Source organism: Ascaphus truei, chromosome 11, assembly GCF_040206685.1.
Source record: "Ascaphus truei isolate aAscTru1 chromosome 11, aAscTru1.hap1, whole genome shotgun sequence".
Classification (NCBI taxonomy): domain Eukaryota; kingdom Metazoa; phylum Chordata; class Amphibia; order Anura; family Ascaphidae; genus Ascaphus; species Ascaphus truei.
Genome location: NC_134493.1, coordinates 53,422,555 through 53,435,013, shown reverse-complemented (window position 1 = coordinate 53,435,013; position 12,459 = coordinate 53,422,555). Strand labels below are relative to the sequence as shown.

The 12,459-nt window shown below is 39.6% G+C and overlaps 1 protein-coding gene across 1 annotated transcript in view; it reads left to right on the top strand.

Annotated features, from left to right (window-relative positions):
- Positions 1-12,459, top strand: part of GLIS2 (GLIS family zinc finger 2) — a 36,708-nt gene that overhangs the window by 16,485 nt on the left and 7,764 nt on the right. The window lies entirely within an intron of this gene.

Genomic DNA, 12,459 nt, shown 5'->3' with positions numbered 1-12,459 from the left:
TGCCCGCTTTTACATGAGGCTGAGTAATATTTATAGTGCCCGCTTTTACATGAGGCTGAGTAATATTTATAGTGCCCGCTTTTACATGAGGCTGAGTAACACTTATAGTGCCCGCTTTTACATGAGGCTGAGTAATATTTATAGTGCCCGCTTTTACATGAGGCTGAGTAACATTTATAGTGCCCGCTTTTACATGAGGCTGAGTAATATTTATAGTGCCCGCTTTTACATGAGGCTGAGTAACACTTATAGTGCCCGCTTTTACATGAGGCTGAGTAATATTTATAGTGCCCGCTTTTACATGAGGCTGAGTAACATTTATAGTGCCCGCTTTTACATGTGGCTGAGTAACATTTATAGTGCCCGCTTTTACATGAGGCTGAGTAACATTTATAGTGCCCGCTCTTACATGAGGCTGAGTAACATTTATAGTGCCCGCTCTTACATGAGGCTGAGTAACATTTATAGTGCCCGCTTTTACATGAGGCTGAGTAACATTTATAGTGCCCGCTCTTACATGAGGCTGAGTAACATTTATAGTGCCCGCTTTTACATGAGGCTGAGTAATATTTATAGTGCCCGCTTTTACATGAGCTGAGTAATATTTATAGTGCCCGCTCTTACATGAGGCTGAGTAATATTTATAGTGCCCGCTTTTACATGAGGATGAGTAACATTTTTAGTGCCCGCTTTTACATGAGCTGAGTAATATTTATAGTGCCCGCTTTTACATGAGGCTGAGTAATATTTATAGTGCCCGCTTTTACATGAGGCTGAGTAATATTTATAGTGCCCGCTTTTACATGAGGCTGAGTAACATTTATAGTGCCTGCTTTTACATGAGGCTGAGTAACATTTTTAGTGCCCTCTTTTACATGAGCTGAGTAATATTTATAGTGCCCGCTTTTACATGAGGCTGAGTAACATTTTTAGTGCCCGCTTTTACATGAGCTGAGTAATATTTATAGTGCCCGCTTTTACATGAGGCTGAGTAATATTTATAGTGCCCGCTTTTACATGAGGCTGAGTAATATTTATAGTGCCCGCTTTTACATGAGGCTGAGTAATATTTATAGTGCCCGCTTTTACACGAGGCTGAGTAATATTTATAGTGCCCGCTTTTACACGAGGCTGAGTAATATTTATAGTGCCGCTTTTACATGAGGCTGAGTAACACTTATAGTGCCCGCTTTTACATGAGCTGAGTAACATTTATAGTGTCCGCTTTTACATGAGCTGAGTAACATTTATAGTGTCCGCTTTTACACGAGGCTGAGTAATATTTATAGTGCCGCTTTTACATGAGGCTGAGTAACACTTATAGTGCCCGCTTTTACATGAGCTGAGTAACATTTATAGTGTCCGCTTTTACATGAGCTGAGTAACATTTATAGTGTCCGCTTTTACATGAGGCTGAGTAATATTTATAGTGCCCGCTTTTACATGAGGCTGAGTAATATTTATAGTGCCCGCTTTTACACGAGGCTGAGTAATATTTATAGTGCCGCTTTTACATGAGGCTGAGTAACACTTATAGTGCCCGCTTTTACATGAGCTGAGTAACATTTATAGTGTCCGCTTTTACATGAGGCTGAGTAACATTTATAGTGCCCGCTTTTACATGAGGCTGAGTAATATTTATAGTGCCCGCTTTTACATGAGGCTGAGTAATATTTATAGTGCCCGCTTTTACATGAGGCTGAGTAATATTTATAGTGCCCGCTTTTACATGAGGCTGAGTAACACTTATAGTGCCCGCTTTTACATGAGGCTGAGTAATATTTATAGTGCCCGCTTTTACATGAGGCTGAGTAACATTTATAGTGCCCGCTTTTACATGTGGCTGAGTAACATTTATAGTGCCCGCTTTTACATGAGGCTGAGTAACATTTATAGTGCCCGCTCTTACATGAGGCTGAGTAACATTTATAGTGCCCGCTCTTACATGAGGCTGAGTAACATTTATAGTGCCCGCTTTTACATGAGGCTGAGTAACATTTATAGTGCCCACTCTTACATGAGGCTGAGTAACATTTATAGTGCCCGCTTTTACATGAGGCTGAGTAATATTTATAGTGCCCGCTTTTACATGAGCTGAGTAATATTTATAGTGCCCGCTCTTACATGAGGCTGAGTAATATTTATAGTGCCCGCTTTTACATGAGGATGAGTAACATTTTTAGTGCCCGCTTTTACATGAGCTGAGTAATATTTATAGTGCCCGCTTTTACATGAGGCTGAGTAATATTTATAGTGCCCGCTTTTACATGAGGCTGAGTAATATTTATAGTGCCCGCTTTTACATGAGGCTGAGTAACATTTATAGTGCCTGCTTTTACATGAGGCTGAGTAACATTTTTAGTGCCCTCTTTTACATGAGCTGAGTAATATTTATAGTGCCCGCTTTTACATGAGGCTGAGTAACATTTTTAGTGCCCGCTTTTACATGAGCTGAGTAATATTTATAGTGCCCGCTTTTACATGAGGCTGAGTAATATTTATAGTGCCCGCTTTTACATGAGGCTGAGTAATATTTATAGTGCCCGCTTTTACATGAGGCTGAGTAATATTTATAGTGCCCGCTTTTACACGAGGCTGAGTAATATTTATAGTGCCGCTTTTACATGAGGCTGAGTAACACTTATAGTGCCCGCTTTTACATGAGCTGAGTAACATTTATAGTGTCCGCTTTTACATGAGCTGAGTAACATTTATAGTGTCCGCTTTTACACGAGGCTGAGTAATATTTATAGTGCCGCTTTTACATGAGGCTGAGTAACACTTATAGTGCCCGCTTTTACATGAGCTGAGTAACATTTATAGTGTCCGCTTTTACATGAGCTGAGTAACATTTATAGTGTCCGCTTTTACATGAGGCTGAGTAATATTTATAGTGCCCGCTTTTACATGAGGCTGAGTAATATTTATAGTGCCCGCTTTTACACGAGGCTGAGTAATATTTATAGTGCCGCTTTTACATGAGGCTGAGTAACACTTATAGTGCCCGCTTTTACATGAGCTGAGTAACATTTATAGTGTCCGCTTTTACATGAGGCTGAGTAACATTTATAGTGCCCGCTTTTACATGAGGCTGAGTAATATTTATAGTGCCCGCTTTTACATGAGGCTGAGTAATATTTATAGTGCCCGCTTTTACATGAGGCTGAGTAATATTTATAGTGCCCGCTTTTACATGAGGCTGAGTAACATTTATAGTGCCCGCTTTTACATGAGGCTGAGTAACACTTATAGTGCCCGCTTTTACATGAGGCTGAGTAACATTTATAGTGCCCGCTTTTACATGTGGCTGAGTAATATTTATAGTGCCCGCTTTTACATGAGGCTGAGTAATATTTATAGTGCCCGCTTTTACATGAGGCTGAGTAACATTTATAGTGCCCGCTTTTACATGAGGCTGAGTAATATTTATAGTGCCCGCTTTTACATGAGGCTGAGTAACATTTATTGTGCCCGCTTTTACATGAGGCTGAGTAACACTTATAGTGCCCGCTTTTACATGAGGCTGAGTAACACTTATAGTGCCCGCTTTTACATGAGGCTGATTAACATTTATAGTGCCCGCTTTTACATGAGGCTGAGTAATATTTATAGTGCCCGCTTTTACATGAGGCTGAGTAACATTTATAGTGCCCGCTTTTACATGAGGCTGAGTAACATTTATAGTGCCCGCTTTTACATGAGGCTGAGTAACACTTATAGTGCCCGCTTTTACATGAGGCTGAGTAATATTTATAATGCCCGCTTTTACATGAGGCTGAGTAACTTTTATAGTGCCCGCTTTTACATGAGGCTTAGTAATATTTATAGTGCCCGCTTTTACATGAGGCTGAGTAACATTTATAGTGCCCGCTTTTACATGAGGCTGAGTAACATTTATAGTGCCCGCTTTTACATGAGCTGAGTAACACTTATAGTGCCCGCTTTTACATGAGGCTGAGTAATATATATAGTGCCCGCTTTTACATGAGGCTGAGTAACACTTATAGTGCCGGCTCTTACATGAGGCTGAGTAATATTTATAGTGCCCGCTTTTACATGAGGCTGAGTAATATTTATAGTGCCCGCTTTTACATGAGGCTGAGTAACACTTATAGTGCCCGCTTTTACATGAGGCTGAGTAACATTTATAGTGCCCGCTTTTACATGTGGCTGAGTAACATTTATAGTGCCCGCTTTTACATGAGGCTGAGTAACATTTATAGTGCCCGCTCTTACATGAGGCTGAGTAACATTTATAGTGCCCGCTCTTACATGAGGCTGAGTAACATTTATAGTGCCCGCTTTTACATGAGGCTGAGTAACATTTATAGTGCCCGCTCTTACATGAAGGTGAGTAACATTTATAGTGCCCGCTTTTACATGAGGCTGAGTAATATTTATAGTGCCCGCTTTTACATGAGCTGAGTAATATTTATAGTGCCCGCTCTTACATGAGGCTGAGTAACATTTATAGTGCCCGCTTTTACATGAGGCTGAGTAACATATATAGTGCCCGCTTTTACATGAGGATGAGTAACATTTTTAGTGCCCGCTTTTACATGAGCTGAGTAATATTTATAGTGCCCGCTTTTACATGAGGCTGAGTAATATTTATAGTGCCCGCTTTTACATGAGGCTGAGTAATATTTATAGTGCCCGCTTTTACATGAGGCTGAGTAATATTTATAGTGCCCGCTTTTACATGAGGCTGAGTAACATTTATAGTGCCTGCTTTTACATGAGGCTGAGTAACATTTTTAGTGCCCGCTTTTACATGAGCTGAGTAATATTTATAGTGCCCGCTTTTACATGAGGCTGAGTAACATTTTTAGTGCCCGCTTTTACATGAGCTGAGTAATATTTATAGTGCCCGCTTTTACATGAGCTGAGTACTATTTATAGTGCCCGCTTTTACATGAGGCTGAGTAATATTTATAGTGCCATCTTTTACATAAAGCTGAGTAATATTTATAGTGCCCGCTTTTACATGAGGCTGAGTAATATTTATAGTGCCCGCTTTTACATAAAGCTGAGTAATATTTATAGTGCCCGCTTTTACACGAGGCTGAGTAATATTTATAGTGCCGCTTTTACATGAGGCTGAGTAATATTTATAGTGCCCGCTTTTACATAAAACTGAGTAATATTTTTAGTGCCAGCTTTTACACGAGGCTGAGTAATATTTATAGTGCCGCTTTTACATGAGGCTGAGTAATATTTATAGTGCCCGCTTTTACATGAGGCTGAGTAACATTTATAGTACCCGCTTTTACATGAGGCTGAGTAATATTTATAGTGCCCGCTTTTACATGAGCTGAGTAACATTTATAGTGCCCGCTCTTACATGAGGCTGAGTAATATTTATAGTGCCTGCTCTTACATGAGGCTGAGTAATATTTATAGTGCCCGCTTTTACATGAGGCTGAGTAACATTTATAGTGTCCGCTTTTACTTGAGGCTGAGTAATATTTATAGTGCCCGCTCTTACATGAGGCTGAGTAACATTTATAGTGCCCGCTTTTACATGAGGCTGAGTAACATATATAGTGCCCGCTTTTACATGAGGATGAGTAACATTTTTAGTGCCCGCTTTTACATGAGCTGAGTAATATTTATAGTGCCCGCTTTTACATGAGGCTGAGTAATATTTATAGTGCCCGCTTTTACATGAGGCTGAGTAATATTTATAGTGCCCGCTTTTACATGAGGATGAGTAATATTTATAGTGCCCGCTTTTACATGAGGCTGAGTAACTTTTATAGTGCCCGCTTTTACATGAGGCTGAGTAATATTTATAGTGCCCGCTTTTACATGAGGCTGAGTAATATTTATAGTGCCCGCTTTTACATGAGGCTGAGTAATATTTATAGTGCCCGCTTTTACATGAGGCTGAGTAATATTTATAGTGCCCGCTTTTACATGAGGCTGAGTAACATTTATAGTGCCTGCTTTTACATGAGGCTGAGTAACATTTTTAGTGCCCGCTTTTACATGAGCTGAGTAATATTTATAGTGCCCGCTTTTACATGAGGCTGAGTAACATTTTTAGTGCCCGCTTTTACATGAGCTGAGTAATATTTATAGTGCCCGCTTTTACATGAGGCTGAGTAATATTTATAGTGCCCGCTTTTACATGAGGCTGAGTAATATTTATAGTGCCCGCTTTTACATAAAGCTGAGTAATATTTATAGTGCCCGCTTTTACACGAGGCTGAGTAATATTTATAGTGCCGCTTTTACATGAGGCTGAGTAATATTTATAGTGCCCACTTTTACATGAGCTGAGTACTATTTATAGTGCCCGCTTTTACATGAGGCTGAGTAATATTTATAGTGCCATCTTTTACATAAAGCTGAGTAATATTTATAGTGCCCGCTTTTACATGAGGCTGAGTAATATTTATAGTGCCCGCTTTTACATAAAGCTGAGTAATATTTATAGTGCCCGCTTTTACACGAGGCTGAGTAATATTTATAGTGCCGCTTTTACATGAGGCTGAGTAATATTTATAGTGCCCGCTTTTACATAAAACTGAGTAATATTTTTAGTGCCAGCTTTTACACGAGGCTGAGTAATATTTATAGTGCCGCTTTTACATGAGGCTGAGTAATATTTATAGTGCCCGCTTTTACATGAGGCTGAGTAACATTTATAGTACCCGCTTTTACATGAGGCTGAGTAATATTTATAGTGCCCGCTTTTACATGAGCTGAGTAACATTTATAGTGCCCGCTCTTACATGAGGCTGAGTAATATTTATAGTGCCTGCTCTTACATGAGGCTGAGTAATATTTATAGTGCCCGCTTTTACATGAGGCTGAGTAACATTTATAGTGTCCGCTTTTACTTGAGGCTGAGTAATATTTATAGTGCCCGCTCTTACATGAGGCTGAGTAACATTTATAGTGCCCGCTTTTACATGAGGCTGAGTAACATATATAGTGCCCGCTTTTACATGAGGATGAGTAACATTTTTAGTGCCCGCTTTTACATGAGCTGAGTAATATTTATAGTGCCCGCTTTTACATGAGGCTGAGTAATATTTATAGTGCCCGCTTTTACATGAGGCTGAGTAATATTTATAGTGCCCGCTTTTACATGAGGATGAGTAATATTTATAGTGCCCGCTTTTACATGAGGCTGAGTAACTTTTATAGTGCCCGCTTTTACATGAGGCTGAGTAATATTTATAGTGCCCGCTTTTACATGAGGCTGAGTAATATTTATAGTGCCCGCTTTTACATGAGGCTGAGTAATATTTATAGTGCCCGCTTTTACATGAGGCTGAGTAATATTTATAGTGCCCGCTTTTACATGAGGCTGAGTAACATTTATAGTGCCTGCTTTTACATGAGGCTGAGTAACATTTTTAGTGCCCGCTTTTACATGAGCTGAGTAATATTTATAGTGCCCGCTTTTACATGAGGCTGAGTAACATTTTTAGTGCCCGCTTTTACATGAGCTGAGTAATATTTATAGTGCCCGCTTTTACATGAGGCTGAGTAATATTTATAGTGCCCGCTTTTACATGAGGCTGAGTAATATTTATAGTGCCCGCTTTTACATAAAGCTGAGTAATATTTATAGTGCCCGCTTTTACACGAGGCTGAGTAATATTTATAGTGCCGCTTTTACATGAGGCTGAGTAATATTTATAGTGCCCACTTTTACATGAGGCTGAGTAACATTTATAGTACCCGCTTTTACATGAGGCTGAGTAATATTTATAGTGCCCGCTTTTACATGAGCTGAGTAACATTTATAGTGCCCGCTCTTACATGAGGCTGAGTAATATTTATAGTGCCCGCTTTTACATGAGGCTGAGTAACATTTATAGTGCCCGCTTTTACATGAGGCTGAGTAATATTTATAGTGCCCGCTTTTACATGAGGCTGAGTAACATTTATAGTGTCCGCTTTTACATGAGGCTGAGTAATATTTATAGTACCCGCTTTTACATGAGGCTGAGTAACATTTATATTGCCCGCTTTTACATGAAGCTGAGTAACATTGTGCCCGCTTTACATGAGGCTGAGTAATATTTACAGTGCCCGCTTTTACATGAGGCTGAGTAACACTTATAGTGCCCGCTTTTACATGAGCTGAGTAACATTTATAGTGCCAGCTTTTACATGAGGCTGAGTAACACTTATAGTGCCCGCTTTTACATGAAGCTGAGTAACATTGTGCCCGCTTTACATGAGGCTGAGTAATATTTACAGTGCCCGCTTTTACATGAGGCTGAGTAACATTTATATTGCCCGCTTTTACATGAAGCTGAGTAACATTGTGCCCGCTTTACATGAGGCTGAGTAATATTTACAGTGCCCGCTTTTACATGAGGCTGAGTAACATTTATAGTGCCCGCTTTTACATGAGGCTGAGTAACACTTATAGTGCCCGCTTTTACATGAGCTGAGTAATATTTATAGTGCCCGCTTTTACATGAGGCTGAGTAATATTTATAGTTCCCGCTTTTACATGAGGGTGAGTAACATTTATAGTGCCCGCTTTTACATGAGCTGAGTAATATTTATAGTGCCCGCTTTTACATGAGGGTGAGTAACATTTATAGTGCCCGCTTTTACATGAGCTGAGTAACATTTATAGTGCCCGCTTTTACATGAGGCAGAGTAAGATTTATAGTGCCCGCTTTTACATGAGGGTGAGTAACATTTATAGTGCCTGCTTTTACATGAGCTGAGTAACATTTATAGTGCCCGCTTTTACATGAGCTGAGTAACATTTATAGTGCCCGCTTTTACATGAGGATGAGTAACATTTTTAGTGCCCGCTTTTACATGAGCTGAGTAATATTTATAGTGCCCGCTTTTACATGAGGCTGAGTAATATTTATAGTGCCCGCTTTTAAATGAGGCTGAGTAATATTTATAGTGCCCGCTTTTACATGAGGATGAGTAACATTTATAGTGCCTGCTTTTACATGAGGCTGAGTAACATTTATAGTGCCCGCTTTTACATGAGTTGAGTAACATTTATAGTGCCCGCTTTTACATGAGCTGAGTAATATTTATAGTGCCCGCTTTTACATGAGGCTGAGTAATATTTATAGTGCCCGCTTTTAAATGAGGCTGAGTAATATTTATAGTGCCCGCTTTTACATGAGGATGAGTAATATTTATAGTGCCCGCTTTTACATGAGGCTGAGTAATATTTATAGTGCCCGCTTTTACATGAGGCTGAGTAACATTTATAGTGCCCGCTTTTACATGAGGATGAGTAACATTTATAGTGCCCGCTTTTACATGAGGCTGAGTAATATTTATAGTGCCCGCTTTTACATGAGGCTGAGTAACATTTATAGTGCCTGCTTTTACATGAGGCTGAGTAACATTTTTAGTGCCCGCTTTTACATGAGGCTGAGTAACATTTTTAGTGCCTGCTTTTACATGAGGCTGAGTAACATTTATAGTTCCCGCTTTTACATGAGGCTGAGTAACACTTATAGTGCCCGCTTTTACATGAGCTGAGTAATATTTATAGTGCCCGCTTTTACATGAGGCTGAGTAACATTTTTAGTGCCCGCTTTTACATGAGCTGAGTAATATTTATAGTGCCCGCTTTTACATGAGGCTGAGTAATATTTATAGTGCCCGCTTTTACATAAAGCTGAGTAATATTTATAGTGCCCGCTTTTACATGAGGCTGAGTAACATTTATAGTGCCCGCTTTTACATGAGGCTGAGTAATATTTATAGTACCCGCTTTTACATGAGGCTGAGTAACATTTATAGTGCCGCTTTTACATGAGGCTGAGTAATATTTATAGTGCCCGCTTTTACATGAGCTGAGTAATATTTATAGTGCCCGCTTTTACATGAGGCTGAGTAACATTTATAGTGCCCGCTTTTACATGAAGCTGAGTAATATTTATAGTGCCCGCTTTTACATGAGGCTGAGTAACATTTTTAGTGCCCGCTTTTACATGAGCTGAGTAATATTTATAGTGCCCGCTTTTACATGAGGCTGAGTAATATTTATAGTGCCCGCTTTTACATGAGCTGAGTAATATTTATAGTGCCCGCTTTTACACGAGGCTGAGTAATATTTATAGTGCCGCTTTTACATGAGGCTGAGTAATATTTATAGTACCCGCTTTTACATGAGGCTGAGTAATATTTATAGTGCCCGCTTTTACATGAGCTGAGTAACATTTATAGTGCCCGCTTTTACATGAGCTGAGTAACATTTATAGTGCCCGCTCTTACATGAGGCTGAGTAATATTTATAGTGCCTGCTCTTACATGAGGCTGAGTAATATTTATAGTGCCCGCTTTTACATGAGGCTGAGTAATATTTATAGTGCCCGCTCTTACATGAGCTGAGTAACATTTATAGTGCCCGCTTTTACATGAGGCTGAGTAATATTTATAGTGCCCGCTTTTACATGAGGCTGAGTAACATTTATATTGCCCGCTCTTACATGAGGCTGAGTAACATTTATAGTGTCCGCTTTTACATGAGGCTGAGTAACATTTATAGTGCCCGCTTTTACATGAGGCTGAGTAACATTTATAGTGCCCGCTTTTACATGAAGCTGAGTAACATTGTGCCCGCTTTACATGAGGCTGAGTAACATTTATATTGCCCGCTTTTACATGAAGCTGAGTAACATTTATATTGCCCGCTTTTACATGAAGCTGAGTAACATTGTGCCCGCTTTACATGAGGCTGAGTAATATTTACAGTGCCCGCTTTTACATGAGCTGAGTAACATTTATAGTGCCAGCTTTTACATGAGGCTGAGTAACATTTATAGTGCCCGCTTTTACATGAGGCTGAGTAACATTTATAGTGCCCGCTTTTACATGAAGCTGAGTAACATTGTGCCCGCTTTACATGAGGCTGAGTAATATTTACAGTGCCCGCTTTTACATGAGGCTGAGTAACACTTATAGTGCCCGCTTTTACATGAGCTGAGTAACATTTATAGTGCCCGCTTTTACATGAGGCTGAGTAATATTTATAGTGCCCGCTTTTACATGAGCTGAGTAACATTTATAGTGCCCGCTTTTACATGAGGCTGAGTAACACTTATAGTGCCCGCTTTTACATGAGGCTGAGTATCATTTATATTGCCCGCTTTTACATGAAGCTGAGTAACATTGTGCCCGCTTTACATGAGGCTGAGTAATATTTACAGTGCCCGCTTTTACATGAGGCTGAGTAACACTTATAGTGCCCGCTTTTACATGAGCTGAGTAACATTTATAGTGCCAGCTTTTACATGAGGCTGAGTAATATTTATAGTGCCCGCTTTTACATGAGGGTGAGTAACATTTATAGTGCCCGCTTTTACATGAGCTGAGTAACATTTATAGTGCCAGCTTTTACATGAGGCAGAGTAAGATTTATAGTGCCCGCTTTTACATGAGGGTGAGTAACATTTATAGTGCCCGCTTTTACATGAGGGTGAGTAACATTTATAGTGCCCGCTTTTACATGAGGCAGAGTAAGATTTATAGTGCCCGCTTTTACATGAGGGTGAGTAACATTTATAGTGCCCGCTTTTACATGAGCTGAGTAACATTTATAGTGCCCGCTTTTACATGAGCTGAGTAACATTTATAGTGCCCGCTTTTACATGAGCTGAGTAATATTTACCGTCACTAATTCCGTGACAGCGCCTGCAGATATCCACGCACACTGTCCGCATATAACCTCAGGACAGCATTTTCTGTGCCGTTTGTATGTGCTCGTCGGGTACCTTCTTTTAAGCACTTTTTTCTGTGTACCTTTATATGTTTAAATCAGGCGCTGTCACGGAATAAGTGACTCTGTGCGCGAGACACGGAGGTTCAGTAACCCGTGTCCCCATGCTTAAGATAATAAGGTTATATATACTAAGGAGAGCGTTCCTGAATTAACGTAATATATATATATATATATATATATATATATATATATATACTGATATCTATGATTGCTAACAGCTATACTTGATTCATATGTAATGAGCAGCAGAGGATACACAGGTAAGAAGTATCTATACGGGCAGTAATGTAACACGTTGAACTTGAATAAGCATAAGGTTGACGGGACTGGTCGTGGCCTTTTATACCATGTCCCCCTATACAATACTTTTTTAGATTATTGCTAATTAAAAGGATTTTAAATTTAATGATGATTTCATACGCAGATATACTGTACACGAGTGCGTTCATTAGGGCCTCTTTGTCTTAATACTGAGTGGTTGGACAAGATACAGGGAGACGTTTGCAATGAACATAAGGATCGAAATATGTGCAGAGTATTTTTTGTGCAGTAATACTCAGCGATGTTGGTAGGAATCCTGAGTAATGTATAAATGCATGCTGAGTAATGCTTGTGCTCGAGATGAAGCATTATTTGCAGTTACTACATAAATATGTAAATGTTGAGTGGTATCTGTAATAATGCTGAGTAATGTATGATGGCAGAAAGTATTACTTGCAGTA